At 45.5% G+C, this 23,296-nt stretch overlaps 1 long non-coding RNA gene across 1 annotated transcript; it reads right to left on the minus strand.

The window, feature by feature from the left end:
* Positions 1-10,361: 10,361 nt before the first annotated feature.
* Positions 10,362-20,520, minus strand: LOC142566270 (uncharacterized). The gene is made up of 3 exons (XR_012825007.1): positions 20,312-20,520; positions 11,721-12,186; positions 10,362-10,479 (listed from the first exon to the last, which is right to left on the minus strand). It is a non-coding gene; the product is annotated as an uncharacterized LOC142566270 (long non-coding RNA).
* Between the last annotated feature and the right edge of the window lie 2,776 nt (positions 20,521-23,296).

The following is a 23,296-nucleotide window of genomic DNA, read 5'->3' on the forward strand; positions in this document are numbered from 1 at the left end:
GGCGCTAGAGCGGCTCCTTGAAAGGCTAAGTGAGTATAACATTACGTTGAACGCCGACAAATGCCGTTTCTTTCAAGAATCGGCGACTTACTTGGGTCACACAGTGACTGCTGAAGGAATTTATCCCACGGAAGCAAAGATCAGGGCGATTATTGATGCACCTGAGCCCACCGTCACAGAACTAAAAGCATATTTGGGTATGCTAAATTTTTACTCAAAGTTCGAACTGTGCAACCATCGCTGAGCCACTGTATCGGCTTTTAAAGAAAGATAAAAAGTGGTCGTGCACGAAGGAATGCAGCAATGCCTTCGCACATACAAAACAACTGCTTGTTAGCAGCAAAGTCCTCACGTTCTACGACGTTGACAAACCGATTGGAGTGCTTTCTGACGCGTCGTCCTATGGCCTAGGCGCAGTCATATTTCATGAAACTGCTGACGGAGAAGAAAGGCCTATCACGTTTGCTTAATAAAGTACGCACAGTGTGAACGGGAAGCGTTGACCTTGATATTTGGACTTAAAAAGTTCAACGGTTATCTGTATGAACGGAACTTTACAATATACACCGACCATCAGCCGGTACTTGGTATCTTGGGCGAAGGAAAGGCTACACCCGCGTTAGCAGCAGCACGCATGCAAAGCTGGGCAATGACCTTTGCAGCCTACAGGTACCGCCTTGACTACCGTAAGGGAAAGAACATGGATGTGGCTGACGCTTTGTCCAGATTGCTTCAAGTAGTGCCGGCTGAAGAAGAATCGGCAGAATGTTTGTCAGTATTTCAATGTCTTCCATTGAGAGCCGACGAAATTGCCAAAGCGTCCAGAAGATGTTTGACATTAAAGGGAAGCTGAAGAGTCTGTCGAATTCAATAAGACGCTCATATACGGATGCGGGAACCTTATAAACCATGTAGGTAAAATTTGGGTTTTATTTTCAATTAGGAGCGACGTAATCATCGGTTAAAATTGCGCTGTAGCTCCGCCCCCCGTCGAACGCCGCGCGCTGCTGCTGACGCTGACGATGCGAGCGGAGACCGGAAACCGCGGTGTTGTGACGTCAACTCCAGTGTTTTGTTCCTTCGCAGCCTGCGCGACCGTGCCTGACCGTGCTTGTTTCTGCGTGCGTGCAATCGTAATCTGCTTCGATCGACCCTGCATTCCTGCACGCCTTTACGACTTCGGTTACGAGTAGTGTGCGGATGGCGCACAGATGAAGGTCACTACACGTACTGCATGAACCGGGAAGCTTTTCACGCGTTTAAACCGTCTTTGTAGATTGCCGACAGCTTTGGACAGCGCACAAATGCCGACTATCGCATCCCCGCTTACGTTCCACGAGGAGGCGTGCAGGAACACAACACTACAGTTGTTTGACCGGAAACGAGCTCACTAGATCGGCGAAAGATCGGCGAGATCACTAGATCGCTTTGCAAAAAACATACTCACCAAAGAGCATTTCCAACACGAGGAGATCCCAAGACTTTGCTTTCGTTCGCGTCGAAAGCACTGCTCGCACCAGCATCGTTTGCTTCTTCGAGAGGCCGGCTCTTCGCAATCGGCTCGTACATGTAGGGAGTAACGCCGAACTCCTCAGAAAAACACAGTCTCTCTAAATTTTCCATTACCTCTTAATTTTCCATTACAGCACCAAAGTGCCTGGCACCGCGCTTCATGTGTAGCGGCAGCGGTCGGTCACTAGAGTTGACGTCACGAGGCGCCCGACCAATCACAGGCGGAAACAAGACGCGCGAGCTGGGCGTGTCCGCTGCTGCACTTTTCGTCGAAATAAAATATATTTGCGCTTTCTTTCGCTCAATTTCGATACGATATTCGAATTCGGAGGGTTGAAAACCATTATGTACGCATGTTCACTCATTTTTTTCTGGAAAACCTTTCAGCTTCCCTTTAAGTTGTGTAGCTGGCTTTACTCTCAATGGATGGTCTAGTTGCTGCTCAGAAGAAGTCAAGGCGTATTACGTACGCCGAGATGAATTGTCACTGGAGCAGGGCAGCGTAACGTGGGGAGTCCGGGTTGCTATCCCCGAAGTGCTGAGGTATCGCGTGCTCGACCTGTTACACAATGAACATCCTGGGGCAAGTCGCATGAAAATGCTGGCCCGCAGTTTTGTTTGGTGGCGTGGAATCGACCAAGCCATAGAAGAGTACGTAAATAAATGTAAAATATACCAGGCAGTGCAACCCGCAGCCCAGCCTGTACCACTTCATCCATGGAGTTATCCTACTAGATGCTGGTCACACGTGCACGTAGACTTCACTCAAACGAGTGCAAATGTGTTTCTTGTTCTTGTTGACTCATTTTCTAAGTGGGTCGAGGTATGGCCAATGTCGTCCACGTCTACTGCCAAGACAATTGAAAAGCTTCGAAGTGCTTTTGCAGCTTACGGTTTCGCAGAAACATTGGTAAGCGATAATGGGCCGCAATTTACTGCAGCCGAGTTTGCAGACTTCATGGCCGCCAACGGCGTGAAACACATTCGCACTCCTTCTTATCATGCAGCTTCAAACGGCGCAGCCGAACGAACCGTTCAAACTGTGAAACGTGCTCTGATAAGGCAAGTCTTGGAAAGCAAATCGTTAGGTACACGTTATTCGCTCCAGGAATGTATTGACAGTTTTTTGATGGCATACCGCAACACCCCGAGTAGTGTGACAGGAAAGACACCATCTGATATTTTTCTCAAGCGACAGCCACGCACGAAACTTGCATTGTTGAAACCAGACTTTTCGAGAGCAATGCTCACCAAGCAGCAGGAACTCAAAGAACAATGAGATAGGTATCGCGGGAGTGAGCGCTTGTTTGATGTTGGTGATCAAGTGTTCGTGAAGACTGTGCGCGGTGAAAGCGCCTCGTGGGAGGAAGGTGTTGCGCACCAGGTTATGAGTGCTGTGACGTATGTCGTAAAAGTGCGCGAACTCCGGTTTACGCACGCCAGCCACTTGCGGTCACGTCATGCTGACACGGCCGCAAGGCTGGAACCCGAGTTGAGACTCGGACATCCTGTGACGCAGCACAGCGACATTGCAGCAGAGAGCACGTCATCGGCCGCAGCAAACGCAGCTCCAACGCATCCAGTTGAGCAAGCTCAACAGCCTATCTCCCCTGAGAGCACAGACTGCCCGACACCGTCAACGGCATCTACGCCATTAACGTCGATGTCACAGCCGGAGGCACGGTTAGCTACACCGCCAGCAGAAAGGCAACCATTACGGCGCATCCCGCGCACCCGCAAGCTACCGGGCCGTTTTAAGCACGAGGACTTTGCAAAATAAACAAATAAATGTTAGATGGAAGGAAATGCGATAAGGTGCGGCGCATGCAAACTGCTCCGATGCTATCTACTGTGTGACGTTGCACCTGCCTGAAACGCCCCCCCCCCCCCAGTTCCTCCCCCGTTCCTCTCCGCTTTCCTCCCTTGCGCGCGCGAGATTGATCCACCGATAGTCGGCTCCGCTCACACGCTTTCACTCGCACATGCAGCGTTCGATGACGGTGTTATCGCCCTTGGATTTTATACGGAACATCAGCGATGCTGATGGAGTGTCCATATAATTGCTATCGCAATAAAACTACTTTTGTGCTCGCATAACAAAATAGTTACCGCTACAGTTTTGGAAACAATAGCGACTTCCTCTCTTCTCTCGTTTGTGGGTGCGTTATCGCGCGCTCCGAACAACAAAAAACAACCACCGTACTCTCTTCACACGCAGCTGCCCAATTAAGAGCACTCACGCGTTCTTGACCAATCGTGAGCTGATGAGAAGAAAGCCGCAGTGCCTGCTCTCGTGTCTGCTTATAAGCAAGCAGACAGCAGAGCATTTTAAGTTCGGCCATTCCCTACGACATGGTGGAAGAAACAGCACAAAGTGTCTGTTGGCTTATTGCAACTGGTTTTCTTTCTTTTATATTCTTTTTTTTTCTTTTACAGGGAGACCGCCAAAATGCGGTACGGCCGAATAACTTGAAGTACTGCTTTGCAGCGAATCTCAGCTTGCGGATAGCTTGACAATTATACTCTGCTGCAGTTTCATGTTCTGTTTCGTGTTCGTTGACGGCTATGTGCGGTTCGAGAGCTCGGTGTTGTTAGCAGACAGACAGTAAAAAATATCTGAAAGCTTTGAAATATTTGAAATATAATGGCTTACTGTGGAAATCTTTCCACAGTAGTGCCTGCAAGCAGCGACTGCGCTTCCTCTAGGAGCATTCCACACTCGTCAACCTGACCGCTTAGTCTTGAGGTGTTCCATCTGAGATCCATGTGGATAGACGCCTGGCACGTGCGCCACTAATAAAGGATGCGTCGTTAAGTCCTCGCGAAGTGATCGAATAGAACGTCCTTCGAGACGAACGAAAAAGGAAACGTGTTCGCACGGAGATTTTCGGCACCAAAATGCCGGCACTTTACGCCAACGCGAAAAAAACCTGACCGAGAGCCAGCTACTCCTCGTTCCATGCCCTTCTTGTTGTAGTTGTCGCCTTCAACATATGGAACGTACCCACAATGGGGCATTGGCCAAGGTTCCCACTGGAAAAATAAGTCTTTGCTTCCCGTCAACTTAGTGGGCGGTACTACTTATAGATGAATAATAATTATTATCATGCCAGTTTTTGACGACACCGCTAGATTATAAAAAATGCGATCTTATGGTAATAGTGAGGAAAATATGTTTAACATGACAGTCTTCCTGTAGCAATGACGTACTCATGCACAATCTGAGCCACTTCCGTTTGCGCTCTACCAAAGGTACTTGCACCAAAGACAAAATATTAATGACTAAGAGAGGAAGGCCCATAGGTGATTGGAGTTACCTTAAGTAGGTCCTTCCTTCAAAATTATATTTTAGAATTTATCTCCCCACATGACTCACAAAGGTTCTATGGTGCGAACCCATACGCACTAATGTACAGATATTCACGGTATTCTACATCGTAATAGGGTAATCGAAACTTCAAGTTGCCGCGAAGGACAGACCAAACATCCAAGGGGAACGCTAAATGTCCGTAATCCGATGCAGCAAGGAGGGCCTCATTTTTCGATCGACGAATCGGTGTCTTCGGAATCTTGTCAACGGGAGCAGGATGACTGGCCCACCAAGTGCTGACTTTGCCTAGTTGTCTGCAATCTCACCAAGTACTAGTCCGCAATGTCAGAGTATGCACAAAAACCAAATTTCTTTAACATGAGGTGGAATGAAGAAGTGTAGCGACCGGTGCAGTAGTGAATTATTTGTGCTCTCTACCGACATAGGAACTGACGGTCTGCGAACATTGTTGTGTGTGACACATTGTTAGGAATTTTGTATAGGGCAAAGAAAACAGCCATAAGTTCGGCCACAAAGATGGAGTATAATCCTGAAGACGGGCGGGAAAGCTCCATCAAATGTCTCGGAGCAAATGCCTATTGCCGATTTCTCAACTTTCTGTGAGTCGTCCATGGATACTACCTTGTATGATGGAAAATCTTCCAGATACTCATTCAAAAGTCCGACTAGCGTCTATTTGGCTATGAGCTTAGCATTCTTTGGAAAGACGTAATCAAACTTACGTATTACATCCTTTTATTAATGTGATCCATTGAAGTTACCGCACGTTAACGTTTATATTTCCTAAAAGACAGCGTAAACACTACCGGAAGAAGCTTAAATCTTGGCCGTATAGAATTTAAAAGATAGTGCTGGTTGTGAGACAAACACCGGATAACTTGGCCTCGGGAGACGTTCGAATGCTCTATGAATTTTTTTCGTTATCAGTAGTTGAAATCTCGACGCGAAATATAGTATGTTTGCTTAACAAACATACAAAACATACAAAACAGAATTTGCAACATATCTTGGGGTGTACTTGTCTCTCGTACTGCCTCCCTGCGCACGTATATTCATCTTTTTCTACACAGTATATTCAGTGGGCCATCTATGTTTTACCGAGACCACCTGGCTTTCAATCCGTAATCGCATTAATAAAGAAACAGCACTTTATTGCGCGGTTCTTCGTAAAAGCCAGGCAGACACTTGGTATTCACAAGCCGACCCTATAACGTGAATTGTATTATGCGTCTGCTTCAGGGACTACCAGTAGTGAACCGTACGAAAAAATATATCTTGGTAATAATACGTAAAAACCTACGAATTGCTGGACTCGTTTTTTAACATGCCTCTCGCTTGCAGTTTTCAGTGGCACTGGTGTTGTGAACCAAACGAGAAGTTTATCCCGTTGCGCTTGTCACTCTTACTGTGCCACGTCTTTTTCTGTTCGTTCTCTTAACCGCACTGAGATTTTACCGCGAACAGTCTATATCAGTCATTGTCATGCGTCGACATCGATGTGGGAGGTCCCGCTCGGAATGACTTGCGTATACGCGAGACTAACGTTCATTTTCCGTCATGCGTACACATCAGCTTATGCGAGCTGATACAGCCACACGTGAGCGCATATGTGCTTCATGTATGGCACATCAGCTCTCGATGCAAGGAGAGAGAGAGAAAACATTTATTTAGACCATCGAGGTCCGTGAAAGCGAAAATTGTCATGCATCCGACTGTAGCATGAAGCCACAAAAATATCCATACGGATTTCTCGGAAACAAAGCAGTTCACGAAAACGTTTGTCCTGGTCTGTCGATAGAACGCCAGACCAACGCCTTCACGGGCCGGTCGCTTTAACATCAAAGCTAACCAGGAGGCTAGCAGCTGGTAGAGCAAGGCTGTATATATTCTGAGAATTCGAAAGCGGCTTAACTATACGGGGCGTCCCAGCTAATTTTAGCCAGAGTTTAAAAATATGCAAATGCCACGTAGCTGGACCGAACAAAGGTAACATTGTCTACCGTCGCTTGGAGATGCTCAAATCATTACTTTTTCTTCCGCATAATTAGATAATTAGTCTTAATTAATTAATCAGCTTCTCGGATATCATAATAGCGCAAATAAGATCGCGTCTATTCAGGCTAAACTTAACGACTCCGAAGATAGGGCGCGAAGATCAAATCCAGTCTTTTTTTGGTTTGAAAGACACTGAAAATGAAACATGGGCTGCGTCCGAAGCCCTAGTGATTCAACACTGCAGTACACAACTAAACAGCGCCGTTGAACATTTAGACATAGAAAGAGCACACAGATTAGGTCGCTTTAACAGTAGCAGAAATAGGCCTGTAATTGTCCAATTCGCGCATTTTAAGGTAAAAGAACGCGTGTTGTCACGCGCTAAAACTCCTCTAACCCCTCTCCTCCAACTCGCTAACTGCTAGAAGACACCTAGATCAGTTTGCCAAAGCACAACAGAGACCCTTCAAACTAGGCCACGATAAATTACTAATGGGGAATACAACTTACACATAGGACCATAGTTCCGATAAGGTAGTCGCTCGATCCCCGGGTTCCTAGCATCCGACCATCCCAACAACCGTCCCGACAACCTCCCAATAACTCCCTTTCATTTCTTTACACCAATATTCGCAGTATTCTTCCCAAACTTGATGCCCTCCAAAGCCTGCTCAGTACAACGGCATCGAACATCGTCCTTCTTACTGAAACTTGGCTTAATCCGTCCATTAATAATGCAGAAATTCTTTCACATTTCCCAAATTTTTCTATATTCCGACGCGACAGATCCCACAAGGGGGGGGGGGGGGGGCGTACTAATATGTGCACACGAAAGTCTTCAGTGTGCTGAAATAACAGTAACAACGCCCTTGGAAATTGTCTTTGTGATAAGCAACGCTTCCCGCCCAGCCGTTGTTATCGGTACATACTATCGTCCACCCGACGCAAACAGCTCTTTCGTAGCTGACTTCCATGAGGTGCTTCACTCAATAACAGCGCTTTATCCCCAATCACCTATTATACTGTTCGGCGATTTCAACTTCCCTGCCATCCATTGGTCCGATATAGCTGAAAGAACGTCAAAAAACAATGTCGAAAGTGATTGCCTTAATACGTGTCTTACGTTTGGCTTAACACAAATCGTCAGTAACCCCACGCGGCACAATGATAAGTCTTCTAACATATTAGACCTTATCCTCACTTCTCACTCCGATAATGTTTCACCACTGACGCATTTACCTGACCTTAGCGATCATACAGTGCTACATACCTCATTCCAAAGTGACATCTCTGCCTTCACTAAAACTAGAACTATTACGCTTTACGACAAAGGCAACTATATTGATATGAATATTAAGCTAGCGGAATTTGTCAGCTCATTATTTGCCGGTTTCTTAGAACGTTCTGTTGAAATTAACTGGCTTCTTTTCAAAATAAAATGCATGAGCTGATAAAAACTTACACACCTACTATCACTGTAACTGAAAAGCACTCATCACCCTGGTTCAATACGACACTAAAGCGTCTCAACAATAAAAAGAAAAGGCTTTACCGCGCTGCTAGGCATTCTAACTCTGAGTGCGCATGGCAGAAATACTACACCGCTGAAAAAACGTACCTATCCCTTGCTAGTCAAGCAAAACGCTCCTTTTCTTCGACTACCCTGCCAAACATCCTGCGAAATAACTCTAAAAAATTTTCGAATATTATAAATCCAAAGCGTTCGCAACCACTTGCTCTGCGCGACGAGAAAAATAAGCCTATTCCTGATCACGTAAAGACTGCCCTGGACTGGAATGACCTTTCCGCCGACGCCGTGCACCACTCCAATCCACATCATTTCAAGGCTGCCATTAAGTCCATATTCCACTGAGTGGTCACCCATCCCTATAAATAAATAAATAAATAAATGGATAATAAATATATAATAAATAAATAAATGGATGAAAAGTGTCAATGAGAAAATTGTATAACGATACGAAAAACTCCCGACAGAGCTTTCTGTTCCCCAATATGTGCTACATAAAAGTGTTTTCCGAACGTGAAAGGAGCCCGCGAACACACGCAAAGTGCCTCGAGCCGCCAGTCAAGCGGCAATTTTGCGTGCATTCGCGTACTTCTGTGAATTACTTTAGTGGACATATTTCAATCTACGAATTGTAGATAGTGAGTATGCAAGGCATATCGACTTGGAACGAATTCCGAGGATGGCGCTGGTTTCAAGATAGGTGCTAGTCAAAACTTAATTTTTAAGGAAACTCTGTTTCATACACTGAAGCACAAACTACTCGGAATGCCAATGCATTTCGTTGGCCACTTTAACATTGATCTCCAATTATCTCGAAAGATTTAGAATTGGGCTAACAATTGGGAGCGACCAGGCGCGCAGAAATTTTGCGTGCATTTGCGGGCTTATTTCACGCTCGGCAAAACACCTTTATGTATACCACATATTGAGCAACAGAAAGCTGTACCGGGAGTTTTTCATGTCACTCTACAATTTTCTCATTGACACTTCTCATCTAATTATAATATTTGAGAAGTTGAATAATTAATTAAGACCAATTATCTAATTACGTGGAATGAAAAAAATTGTTTGAGTATCTCCAAGCGACGGCAAACATTACTTTTGTTCTGTCCAGGTATGTGGCATCTCCCTATATTTAAACTCTGGCTAAAAATGGCTCGGACACGCTGTATATTGTGTCGATCACACGTTAACATTCTGATCTCGAAGAAAGCCCATCACAAGTTCGTCGGCCCTTTTTCGTCCAGTGCATTATATGCATACCGTATGACGCCAAATAAAGCATAGTAAAGCCTAAACCCCGTGAGGGCGATTTTGTGCTTGCGACAAAACGAGCTTCGAGCGACAAAAACGGGCCGTCGCTTGAACAGATGGCTCGGTCTTGTCGCTCGATCGTTCGGTTCTGGAAATCTAGAGTTCGTCGCTTGTCGCCGAGAAGTGCTATGAGCGGCTACGTAGCCAATAGCGCGAAACCGCAACTGGATGTAAATCACTCAAGTACTACCGATTGTCGCACGGAAGGAACAAACTATTCAATTCTTATACTTGCAAGGATAAGAACCTGCTGCAAGACCTTCAGAAATATTTTATGCTGCTTTTTACAGAAAGATACATCAACTTCAATTAACAAAGCACGCGTCATGCTAGTTTCAACGCGTCTTTGCTACTTTCATACCGGCAACACCGGGGAGACGCCGCTCAAAATCGTCGCTCGCATGGGGTACAACTTGTATGCGACGAACGAACGCGACAGCCATCGCATCGCTTGTCGCTGTCGCGCGCAACATCGCTTGCAAGGGGTTTATACTTAATGGGTATTTCAGAGAAAGCGCAGACGTGGCAGCGTCTTCATTCCCGCGTGTACTCGCGCAGGAAGCGTGCTTCGTGGTTCAGTAAGTGCTTAGCTGAGGCCAAAGTGAAGCAGTCACAGTAGTCGCTTCTGCAAGAACCCCTCTACTGCCATTTGCATATAACATCTGAGTAGTTCGTGCTGTTGAGCTTGAAGTCTTTTTATTTAGGAGCTTAAAAAGTCGTCTGTGCGTATCCAGCAGATGCTTCTTTTTTTTCATCTTATACGTTTTCTTTTTATGTATTTTTTGTGTCACCCGAAAATCTGAAACGGTGGAGAAGACGCTTACATGAGCAATGATGAAGTGCGGTTCGTTCAGTTCGTATATTTTACGACACCGTACAGCCCATGAACAAAATAACGAGAACAATTCAAGTCGCTCTCGCTACCGCCCACCTACACGCGTGCGCTCTGTATATATACAGGGGCCAATCAAGATAATCCAGACTGAATTCCCGAGGGAAGAACGAAAAGAAAATGAAACGTGTTTCCTCAATGTCTTTCTTTTTATTCATCTGCTTCTTTCAGGGCAATTTTCTCGGAGGGACAAAAATGGCAAGCAAAATTCGCGCGACAAATGGGACCACATAATAACGTAATTACTCTGCGAAACGCAAAGCGTGAAATCCGGAGGGATAAAGGCAGGAAAAGAAAAAGAGAAATGAAAAATGCTGAGCCAGACTGAAAAGAAGAAAGCAGACACTTTTGCACACGCCTTCCAGTGCACTGCCGCCTAGTCCTGCAGCTATCCATTCAGTGCAATGGAAGACAGCACTTTGAAATTTAGGGTGCGCGTTCCTTTAAGAGTTCATCTGTGCAGTAACACTGCGGATGCTCATAGACGCTATACCGGGATTACAAACCAACCTACCTGTACACGTCCTTTCAAAAGCGTAAGGTCCGACCCGCGCAACGCGACCGCCAATTCTACGGTGACACAGATGCATAAAGACCTCGCCATAGTATTTCATTGCACATAGCACTGCATCGTTCATGGAATGTTCTGTGTGTTGGCTTTCATGTGAGAATTTTTAATCATCGCTTACTGTTTTTCTTTGTTAAGTGTTGCTCCACTCGAAAGGGGGGGGGGGGGCGCGAGGGAGCTGAGGGGCCGTCTGACCTCTCAATATCATCACCCCCTTACCCTTCACTCACTCCCACTACCAAGGAAAACCAACCGATGTTCCAACCGGCTGACCCTGGATGTTAGGTGAAGCTCGCGTGTTTTGAAAGGTGCTTTTCTGTTTATAACGACTTTCATAGGCTTGCAGTTCAGAGGAAAGAGAAGGCGCTCAGAAAACGCGCTCATTGCGCACATTGTATCCTCAGTCATCGGTGCGTTGACAGTATACCGATGCACCGTTGAAGCTTTAACTTGTTTTGTGATGGTTTGTCTTTTCTATATTGTGGAAGTTTTGCGAAGCACCGTCTGCATCCAAGTGTTTTTAAAGGCAGCACGATATGCCTCCCCTCATTTCAACAATATGTTAATGTGTGAAGCTTACTGGCACAAAATGCTGAGGAATTGCACCAAGTACCAGGAAGAAGCCAAGCCTGGGAGGATCCCGCCGCGACTCGGAGCAGCCCCACGGAGCCAAGCCAAAACGAACAACTCCGGGCCGTCCAGCAGGTCATCGAGGTGCTGTGCCGGCAGGGACCCAGCGAGCCGGCGGGCGGGGCCCAGGAGACCACGTAGGCCCCGTCCGGAGCGCGTTTTACTGCAGGCTCAAATGAGCGTTTCACCAATGCAATGGCACAATATGCGGCATCGAATTCCAAGTCATGGGTCAGCGTATTCGAACGCAGCAATCTTTAAAAATGTTACAGGCAAGAAGATGCAGTCCAGTGAAATATCCATCACTCGTAGCCAGAATGGGAATCTCGAACTGGAGCTGTTCGCACTCGGAGGGCCTGCTGGGCGACCGACTCTCGCGGGCCCATTGGTGGTAAGCAATGCCTATCGAGGCATACCTGTAAAATCAAAAATCGAATCAAATTAAAACCTTTGTTTTCCAATAAATAAAAATTGGACAGTGATTTTGGCTTTGAAAAAACACTTGATATGAAATGACCTATCGATTAAGTATCCCTGGTATAGCGCCGATGTCGATACAGGGCGAAACTACATAAAATAGAAGCATTGTATTATACTGCGCAGGTTTTATTTAATGGAAATCGGTTTATTAACACCAATAACTGAATAAAGAAATGTTATGTGGCGCTGGTGAAGTGGTGAGAATAAAACTTAAAATTGGGCTTTGCAGTTTGCGCCGCGTTCACATATTGCTCACTTACGCTGAGCCTTCTACGCTGAAAGCGACAGCAAGCTTGAACCATCAATGGGAATGTGTTTGTGTTGTGCACCTGTCCTTCCATGTCCTAAAGCGTGCCGTTTATCTCCATTGAGAGTACTCTGCTGCGTCACGTCAGGCCCAGCCCAAAGTGGAGCGGCAGGGGAACATGGCACTGAGGGTCCACTCAAACAAATGGGTTTAAATAAAGTGTTTCTCTTTCCATTGAAAGGCGTTTCGGCTTTAATGTGCCGTTCATGGCCATCAAAACCTGAAAACATTTCACCTGTTAGGACAACATTCTGGAAGGTAAGCGCGGACAGTACAATAACATCGCCATGCTAGAATCCAGCACTCCCAACTAAAATCATGCTATGCATTGCCTCCTTCCCCTATGAGCGCTCAGATGGCGACAACGAAAACTAATTATTAAAGCCGCTTATTCTAGTAAGGCAGCTTGAACGCTGGCTTTCATTACTTCTACTGCAGTGGCCACATATGGTCGAGAGAAGTCTACCAAGTGTTCCATTTTCTCTCCTTCTCTCTTACCTTTCTGCACTTTACTTCCCTTTCCCTAGTGTCTTGGACAATTTCCTAGCCTTGCATCATTGATCTTGTACTGTCGGTGGCGCTCAACAGTTTGGAACATACTTTCCTTCACTGGCTCTTGCTTCCCCCCCCCCCCCCTGTTACCTTTCTCTCCTCCTTTACATAAAGGCCAAACAGCACGTCGGGCACTTCCGTACTGTGTTGATCTCTGCCTTTCACTCTCTCCACCTTCACTGACATTCCATCTTTGGCCAGGACTTCTTCTCTATGATAGGTATTTCACATGCGGAGCAGCTGGTGTTTCACTGCTGCGCTTAAAAAACTAAATTATGGGGTTTTATTTGCCAAAACCCCGACCTGATTACGAGGTACGCCGTAGTGTCCCCAGGGACTCTCGAATAATTTTGACCACCTGGGGTTCTTTAACGTGCACCTAAATCTAAGTACACGGGTGTTTCGCCTCCATCGAAATGCGGCCGCCGTGGCCGGGATTCGATTCCGCGACCTCGTGCTTGCAGCCCAACACCATAGCCACTAAGTAACCACGGCGGGTACTACTACGCTTGTCTCGTGTTCTTCAACAAATGCGTTTCGGCCTCTTTCTAGATCGTTTCGTCTCGAAAGTGTCTACATTGCCGCTTGGAAACGACGTCTGCACTTCGCGTTCGTCTGAGCTTCCATAATCAGTGGCCATAATTCCGGATACAAATGATTTTGACGCACAGACGCACTACCCTCCCAGACACAAACACACGCTTGCGCAAAACGCTCGAGCGCCGTGAAAAGGTTCAAAGAACTGAGACAAATCAACACCGTCAGAGCACAACAGCAGGAAACCAGAATAAAAGTGAATATGACTAAAATTGCAACAACCGGTAGATAATTTTGTGTCACCTTCATTGTGCCATCTATGCCCAACGTATTCCATTCCGCATCACGCATGCATCAACTGCTGTTGTAACTCGCATTATCGCAGTAAACGAGTGCACTGTCCTTCTTGGAAGCGAGTAACTTTGCTGCTCTTTGTGCCGTTGCTCGTTCCTACCCCGGGCCGTGCGCCCCGCGACCTCAAAAAGCAGCAGAAAATCAGCGCCAGAGTGAGGGCCGCCTTTCCTCCTGTCGTTTCCGCAGGGCAGGGCAGGGGTGCCTGTCACGCCAGGGAAAATTATCCGACAGCTGCTTGCAGGTTAGGCCTTTTTTAAAGCTCTTCTTGCGCAGAGGATCTTCTTAAAGCTACGAATGTGAAGTTGGATGGCTGACACGCAACGAATGCATTTAAAGCCCCAACAACACACACGCACGAATAACGTTTTAAATGGGTCAGCGGCCAGCTGCTCACATTGGGTTTTTTCTGGGACAATCTTACTCAGCTGCTCCACCTTTTCAAGATGAAGCAAAAACAAGTGGTCCGTGCCTGTACCTAACAAGTTCCGCACACCTGCGGATAACCGCTCAGATATAAAACATCTTGGAATTTATTGCCGTGTATCAGCCGCATTTTTCATCGGGTTTTCAAGTTTCATTGTACTATGCAGCGTAGCCTTTCATTGTGTCTTGCTTCGAAAGCGAAACCTTATTTCTTGTTTTCTGGAAAGCAAATTATTGTTTTAAAAATATAATTTTTATAGTACGTATGTGTTAAATCCAGGTTTCCCTTTTCGAGAAAACCTGTATGTTTCGATTCGTGGTCGTCTTTCGCTCTATATTGCTTAGCTTCTGCATGAAAATACCATCATTATACTATGTTTCGCAGTGTTGTTTGTTGCAGGGAAGTCTGAAAATATCTGCATTAGTTATTAATACTGCTCACTGCGAAGCGCTTGCATGAGCAACATTTTACCTGGCATTTTCTGTTTCTCCAACGTAGAGGCGGACGTGCGTATAAAAACGAGCTGCTCTATGCTTTATAACTGCGAGCACTCACCACCAATCTGAACTATAATATTTCTGTAATAATAATCCAATGCAGGCAAACCTTTGCTTGCGTAAATTATTGCATGATATGCATTATTATACGTCATATTTGTAAGCGATACTTGAAGCGTCTGGAACTCAGAGGTTTTGAAGCTCCTGCAGAAAAGTGGTAGCTGCAACGAATGCTGCGTGCTTAAGCATTCTTTTCAACAGATATAAAATGCACACGTACACTCAGCTGTAATACCGTTCTCACTATCATCGTAAAATTCAAAGACTGAATTTCATTGCTTTGTGAGAAAACTCGCGAGTGGCCTCCGAAAATCTCATTCGACACGACCGCGAAGCCCGGCTTCCATGTGACCATAGCGCGTACCACAGCCCTCGACACTGAAGGTTCGCCCCGTCTTCGGCCACACAATTTTGAGAGAAACTTATCTGCGAAAGAAACTTGCTGAATTTATTATAGGCGCAACCAATGTAACATGCCAGTTTATCTGCGGCATGTCCTCAGATGTTTAACCGTGTACATATGAAACACGACACAACACTCGTCAACTCACGAGTACTAGATATTGGCTAAAACTTGTTATTCTTAACGGAGTTTGCACTTTGCAGCAGTAGCTGCAGCGCACGGTCGCAAGATATTTCGCTAGGATAAAACGATATTCGAGACGGTGGATGCTTGAGATACATTTAGCACTACGGTCCCGTGCCTTCAGGACGTCACCAAAGGCACACGAGACCCGAGGTACAAAAGGCACGTCTCTCCCCAAAACACAGATTCATCGCGGAAGCGCAGCTGGCCGTATATCTTTGGGCTGCTCACCGTGCTCCCACCTGAGCGATCAATACTAAGGGCGAATTCATACGCGCCTTGCTGTATACATACATACCTCTGCTGGCACACCCTGGGACTTCTCAATGTAGTGTAAATAAATACATGCAGTCTTGGGGCTATCTCCGAAGGAGCGCAGCTTTTTCAATGGAGTAGGTTTTTCTGCCCGCATGGTTATTCTGCTCGTCCTCCCTTATCCGCGCTGCCGAACAGAATACAGTGATGGAGACGCCTTTCGCTGCGACGTGGCTTCAACCGGGCTGGCTATATTTGGTTCCCTTCACCGCGCGTGCGAGGACTCCATCAGTGCCCGGGGTCGGGTCGAAGCACGCGCGCGGGCCTTACATTATCACGTATGGGTCAGAGTAGGTTAGCGCCAATTAAAAGAAACTGGTGCGTGTCTCCAACTTCTTACGTTTGTATATTGAGCGCGGGCTTTCTGCGCATGGAAATTACTTTTTCCCTTCTTTTAATTTCCTCGATTTTCCTTTTCCTGTGCAGACTTGTCATAGTGTTCTGACATTTTCTTCACCCTTGTGCTTTTTTTCGTTTCTTCTTTATGCGAAGCTTTATTTCCAACCCATCCCGGACTTTGCTGATCATCTCTGTCTTGCGGAATACCTCATCGCAGCACAGCACATATATAACGACTTGGCTTATATATTCGTCCGTGCTAGCCTTACATTTGTGTCGGTAACCGTCTCTGCCCTCCGCCGTATTATGCAATGAAACAACGAATGGTATCTAAATATCCTTACGCCAACAAATATGGGCCGTAAAGCGCGTGATTGGTTTATATTAAAGCGAATCTTTCTCCCCACCTCCTGTGGCACGCATTCTCGCCAAGAGGACCGATCCCGTAGACGACTTATTCCGCCGAAACACGCGCCACATGGGTGACGTGGTGGTAGTATCCACCTCGTCACCTTTCAAGAGGCGCTATTTTACTCTTCATCTTCACAACCACTCTCTCCGAGCGCGCAACTTTTATGGAATACAGATGCACTTTATTAACGATAATTTACCTTTAGGCTGACAACCAACACAAACATAGCAATCTTTGATAAAATGCTTGCTTTCACTTCTCTCCCTCTCCTCCTTCCTTCTCGTGTCCAATTTTAATGTTCACAGGTTGGCAGGTATGCATGTTGGTCTTCATAGCTATTAACTGAAACATTTCAATCAACGTCTCACGCTTCTCTTAAAGTTGATTCAACAAGCGCGTTGCATATATTGTAACATTCATTTTTTTAGTTTCCTTTTGTTTTTTTTGTCTAAGATTTTGCAATAGCCGACATTGCAGGGACCAAACTTCACACGCGAGTTATCCGCAAGTAAACAATTTGTTAGAGCCCCTTCGAGTTCTCAGACCTGAGCGAGACATTGACAGGCAGCGCAGCCACTGACGCAGCGAAAGAGCAACGTCAGAAGGTCTGTCACCGGCGCGGAGGTCAATCGTTCAGCCCTAATACGATTGCCCTCGCCTGAGACCAAGCAGAGATAAAAGCAAGAAGGCTTTCCCAAAGGGGCCACAGCTGGCTCAACCTCTTAGCTGCCAGGCGGTGTAGGACGCGGCATTTAGAGCCTCCTGGCACCGGCTGCCATCCGCGTCGACTTCACGGCTAGTACAGCTACCCAGCTGCTGCAGTCAGACGGTGAAGGAACGCGCCAAAACAAAGTGTAACATAAGCGCAGGGATTATTTTACGGGGATATTTTCTGCGGCGGTTCATTTCGGAAGGTGGGAGTGCTCTTACAACATAAAGAAAGCGCTTCCATCTCCTCGTGAGCTTTGTCAGCTGGCTCGTGTTCTCAAATGGATTAACAATTCCTAGTGCTGCTAATCTAGAAAACACCTCTTGCGGGTTACATTACTGAACAGAGCGCTCAGTAATATACCTGCGCACTTTGATTGCGCTGACCACTAACTGTAAGCTTAAATCCTAACAAAACGGGAGACCACAAGGCACTGATATTTTTTTTTGCACGCTGGAAGGAATGGTACGTTGCACGATTGCTCTGGACAACTAATCCAGCACTTATTGCACAACTACAAACATAACATACAAGTGATTAATATGTCAATCCGACATTCACTACATGACGAAAACAATAAATTGGAGGAGCAGCTGCTGACGCACAAGTAAATTTTAGTCAGAGAGGCAGTGGCCTTATATATTGCTGGGAAAGGGAAGAAAAGGAATCATAATGGTGACAAATCACGAACGCGTATAAAATTATGAAAACTCCAAACAAATATGTAGACTAAATCGGAGCAAGTGGTGACACGTGAGGGTGACATATATTATTGGACACATCTACCACGCGCCGTGGCAGCTTAGTGGATATATGGCATTTTTTTTTATTTTTGGAAGTTGCCGCAAGCAAAATACGAGACTTGAATGAAGGGACAACACGAAGCGGTTGTTAATGCATCGCACTGTAAAGCTCAAGGTCGCGGGACTGATCCCGGCCGCTGCGGCCGCATTTCCATAGGGGCGGAATGAAAAACGCTCGTCTACTTAACTTTAGAAACACATTTAAAAAAAAACTCCGGTGGTCAAAATAAATCCGGAGTAGCGCACTACAGCGTGCCTCATAATCGGCAAAGTCATACATATTCGCAAATATGTTGAAGCGTCTAACCCACGTATTTACAGGTCAATATTACTTACTCCGATACTATGCAAAATAGTGGAACACATCATATATACACTTCTTGTACGCTTTCTGGAGAACAATAACTTCTTCACTCCACTTCAACATGAATTTCCTAAGGATGTTCCTTTTTTTTTCATATGGCACTCGACTGCTATCTTTCACTAATGACTTGCATGACCACATTGATTCTGGTTTTCTTACTGACTGCGTAGTGCTCGATTTCGCTCAAGCTATTGGTAAAGTTAGCCACTTTCTCTCCTTACACAAGATAAACATGCTGAAAATCGACGATGCCACTGAGGAGGAGCGCTGCCGGCTCGGACCGAGCCTTGCCGGCAACAGCTCCGGCCAAGCGCGTCCTATCAACCACAGTACGGCCTGAAGTGCGTCACAGTCCGGCTGGTAACCCCACATGTCTTGTCGGGTGTGCCGCAAGGTTCTGTCCTTGAACCACTGCTATGTTTTAATATACATAAATAACTTGCCACTAGCATCGCATCTCAAATCTGTTTACTTGCAAACCGCTGCGCAATAGATCACAAAATACCTAATAGTTCTGATTTCACGCTTCTTCAAACAGAACTGAGCACGATACATGAGTGTTGTCCTACATGGAACATGGAAAGTAATATCAGAAAGTGCAAGGCCATGCGAATTTCTCATACTAGCATAGTGCACCTAGCCCTATCACAGAAACAATCAGCCACTAGTATCAGTAGCGTCAGAGAAGTACTTCAATGTCTACATAACCAATGACTTGTCTTCGAATGCACACATCGAACACAATAAATCAAAAGTCAGCCGCACTCTAGGTTACCTGCGCCTAAACTTTGTCGCACTGCTGCTGTCAGCGAAGCTGCTGCATTACTCTACATACAGGGGGCTTCAGCGAAAACTTTCAAAAATCTTTAAAAATTGCCTGTAGGAGATAGCACAATTCTAGTCCTTGAGCTGGCCTACTCGAAGAGGTGGACATTACTTGCGCAAAAGAAATGAAATCCATAATTGACTAATTAACAACAGATCGCTATTTCAATTTTTAACTAGTGGCCTTATGGCACGTATTGCAATTTACAAATTCTATAGCGGATGAGACTGCAAGGCATAGTCCCCTTGAAAAGAATTGGTGCGGATGACACCATTTACGAGATATGCACTGTCAAACTTGCGATAAATATGCACTGTCGTTCCACTTTGTTACCAAAACGTTGTTTTATGCTTTGAAGCACAGAAGTTACTGGAACGTCAATGCATTTTTCCGCAAAGTTCGGGAATTAATATCTCGAAACTGGTGTCATCCTGAGAATTCGTTCCAAGTGGATCGGCCTTACGAAATCCCCGGCTAGAATTTGTAAATTGCAATATGTAGCATAAGGTAATTAGTTAAAACGTAATTAATGGATTTTTCCTAAGTAGTTAATTGCGCATTTCAATTTGTTGCGCAAGTAATGTCCACCTTTTCTAGTAGACCAGCTCATGGACGATAATTGTGCTATTTGCCACAGGCAATATTTAAAAAAAATTTAGAGTGTTCGCTGAAACACCCGGTATATACGTTCGTCCGCAGCTTGAATATTCCTTGTCGTTGTGGGATCCGCACCATCCTACATAACCCCAAAACCTCGAGGCAGTAAAAATCCGCGCAGCCCCGTTTCATCTTTTCTAACTATATACCTTCAAATATGCGGCGTAACCTTCGTGAAAGAATCACTATACTACAGCTTCATTCACATGCCAATCCTGGGAAATACTCTGGCATACAAGACGCAACACGGCTGTGTCGGCAGAGGTCAGAGTAGCCTTCACTAACTCCTACAGATACCGCATTAGAATGGCTGACTCACCCATGTATGCTAAGTGCAGGTGTGAAGGGACCATCGGTCATCTCCTGCGCAACTGATCTCGTTTCGATAAGCAACGCCAGACTCCCCAGAGTGCATTGAATGGATTGTACGATCAGCCTTTTACCGAAGCAAAGGTCTTACGAGCCTGGCCTCACCGCTCATCATCCTTGGAAGCCACTCGAGCTCTTCTGCAGTACATGAGGGCGACAGACTGGAGTGCCCGACTGTAGCTACGCGGCACCTGGCTTAGTGCACGTGGACTTGTGATCTACACTCGTGTCGTTGCTCTCTCTCTCTCCCTCACCTGTAAGGTAGTAAACTGGACAAGATCTACTTAACTTCCCTGACTTTTCTTCCTTCTCTCTCTCGCACATGTGCCTTTTTCATCAGATAAAATATCACAACCCATTTTAATAAAATTTCTTGGGCAAGTTGGCGCCATTTGGACAACATGATTTTAGCGCGCGAAAAAGGCACGCGCAAGGAAGAAACGTACACCGACACATAAAGCGCATTCTCTATGTGTCTGTGTTTGTTTCTTGCTTGCGTGTGTCCTTTTAGCACCCTAAAATCATGTTGTCCATATCACAACCCATAGTTGCTGTTCTTGTGTATCCGTCTCACACCGTTTATATATGCGCGTCTTCATCACCGTCAGAAGGTCATCATACCCAAAAGTAACCTGGTTGCACAGACTCATTTTTACCTACGACTAAAAGAGATTGGGACCAGCTACCCTAGTTTGTAACATCAGTGATCCCATAGATTTCAAAAATGCATTCTTAACTTTTTTTTTTTAATTCGCTGGTCTGTAGCCATTTTGTAATAATGTCTTTTTGTATTTTTACATGTATTCTTCAGTACTTCGTGTATTATTATGCATTTCTTGTTTATACTTACGGTCTTGTATTATTTAGTGCATTTCTGACTTGCGTGTGTATTTTCTGTATTACATATTGATACTGACTTTTACAAATCTATATTTAAATTCTTTCATTTCCATTTTTCACATGTATTTCTTATCGTCCCGTCTCTCTATTCGGTCTCAAAATCCCTACTCGCACACCTCTAACGAGAATACAAAACGTGGTGAGGTGTTTAACTTGGGCTTAAGCATTCTTGCGCTTGTGATGCATCATTACATCTCTAGGTGGGTCACTACGAAATCACGCATGTGTTCACGTGTGTGTTATTTTTTTTTAAATCACAACCAGTTGGAAGACAGCGCTGGCCTTCTTCCTTTGTCCAGTTTGGCACCGTTTAACGAGATGGAGCACCAACCAGCCCGTTCCTTACTGCTTCTGCCGCTTTAACCGAGCCCATGCGGCGTAACCAGTCAAGAGACGCTTTGATTTATGCTTAAATTTGCCTGATTATTGACTTATGGTGTATTTGGCGTAAATGCTGAGGTTTTGCTCCGCTGTGGTAAAGAAAGGAGAGCTGGCATGGCGTAGTGGTCGAAGTACCTGCTAGGGCGTGAGTACGAATTTTACTTCTGGCGATATTTTGTTTGTTCAGCTCAGTAGTTTCTTTAGGATCGTATCATCATCATCATCATCAGCCTAGTTGCGCCCACTGCAGGGCAAAGGCCTCTCCCATACTTCTCCAACTACCCCGGTCATGTACTAATTGTGGCTATGTTGTCCCTGCAAACGTCTTAATGTCATCCGCCCACCTAACTTTCTGCCGCCCCCTGCTACGCTTCCCTTCCCTTGGAATCCAGTCCGTAGCCCTTAATGACAATCGGTTATCTGCCCTCCTCATTACATGTCCGGCCCATGCCCATTTCTTTTTCTTGATTTCAACTAAGATGTCATTTACCCGCGTTTGTTGCCTCACCCAATCTGTTCTTTTCTTATCCCTTAACGTTACACCCATCATTCTTCTTTCCATAGCTCGTTGCGTCGTCCTCAATTTCAGCAGAACCCTTTTCGTAAGCCTCCAGGTTTCTGCCCGATATGTGAGTACTCGTAACACACAGCTGTTATACACTTTCCTTTTGAGGGATAGTGGCAACCTGCTGTTCATGATTTGAGAATGCCTGCCAAACGCACCCCAGCCCATTCTTATTCTTCTGGTTATTTCAGTCTCATGATCCGGATCCGTGGTCACTACCTGCCCTAAGTAGATGTATTCTCTTACCACTTCCAGTGCCTCGCTACCTATCGTAAACTGCTGTTCTCTTCCGAGACTGTTAAACATTACTTTAGTTTTCTGCAGATTAATTTTCAGACCCACCCTTCTGCTTTGCCTCTCCAGGTCAGTGAGCATGCATTGCAATTGGTCTCCTGAGTTACTAAGCAAGGCAATATCATCAGCGAATCGCAAGTTGCTAAGGTATTCTCCATCAACTTTTATCCCCAATTCTTCCCACTCCAGGTCTCTGAATACCTCCTGTAAACATGCAGTGAATAGCATTGGAGAGATCGTATCTCCCTGTCTGACGCCTTTCTTTATTGGGATTTTGTTGCTTCTTTTGTGGAGGACTACGGTGGCTGTGGAGCCGCTATAGATATCTTCCAGTATTTTTACATATGGCTCATCTACACCCTGATTCCGTAATGCCTCCATGACTACTGAGGTTTCGACTGAATCAAACGCTTTCTCGTAATCAATGAAAGCTATATATAAGGGTTGGTTATATTCTGTACATTTCTCTATCACTTGATTGATAGTGTGAATATGGTCTATTGTTGAGTAGCATTTGCGGAATCCTGCCTGGTCCTTTGGTTGACAGAAGTCTAAGGTGTTCCTGATTCTATTTGCGATTACCTTAGTAAATACTTTGTAGGCAATGGACAGTAAGCTGATCGGTCTATAATTTTTCAAGTCTTTGGCGTCCCCTATCTTAAGGATTAGGATTATGTTAGCATTCTTCCAAGATTCCAGTACGCTCGAGGTTATGAGGCATTGCGTATACAGGGTGGCCAGTTTCTCTAGAACAATCTGACCACCATCCTTCAACAAATCTGCTGTTACCTGATC

This window comes from Dermacentor variabilis, unplaced genomic scaffold (genome assembly GCF_050947875.1).
Source record: "Dermacentor variabilis isolate Ectoservices unplaced genomic scaffold, ASM5094787v1 scaffold_12, whole genome shotgun sequence".
Lineage (NCBI taxonomy): Eukaryota > Metazoa > Arthropoda > Arachnida > Ixodida > Ixodidae > Dermacentor > Dermacentor variabilis.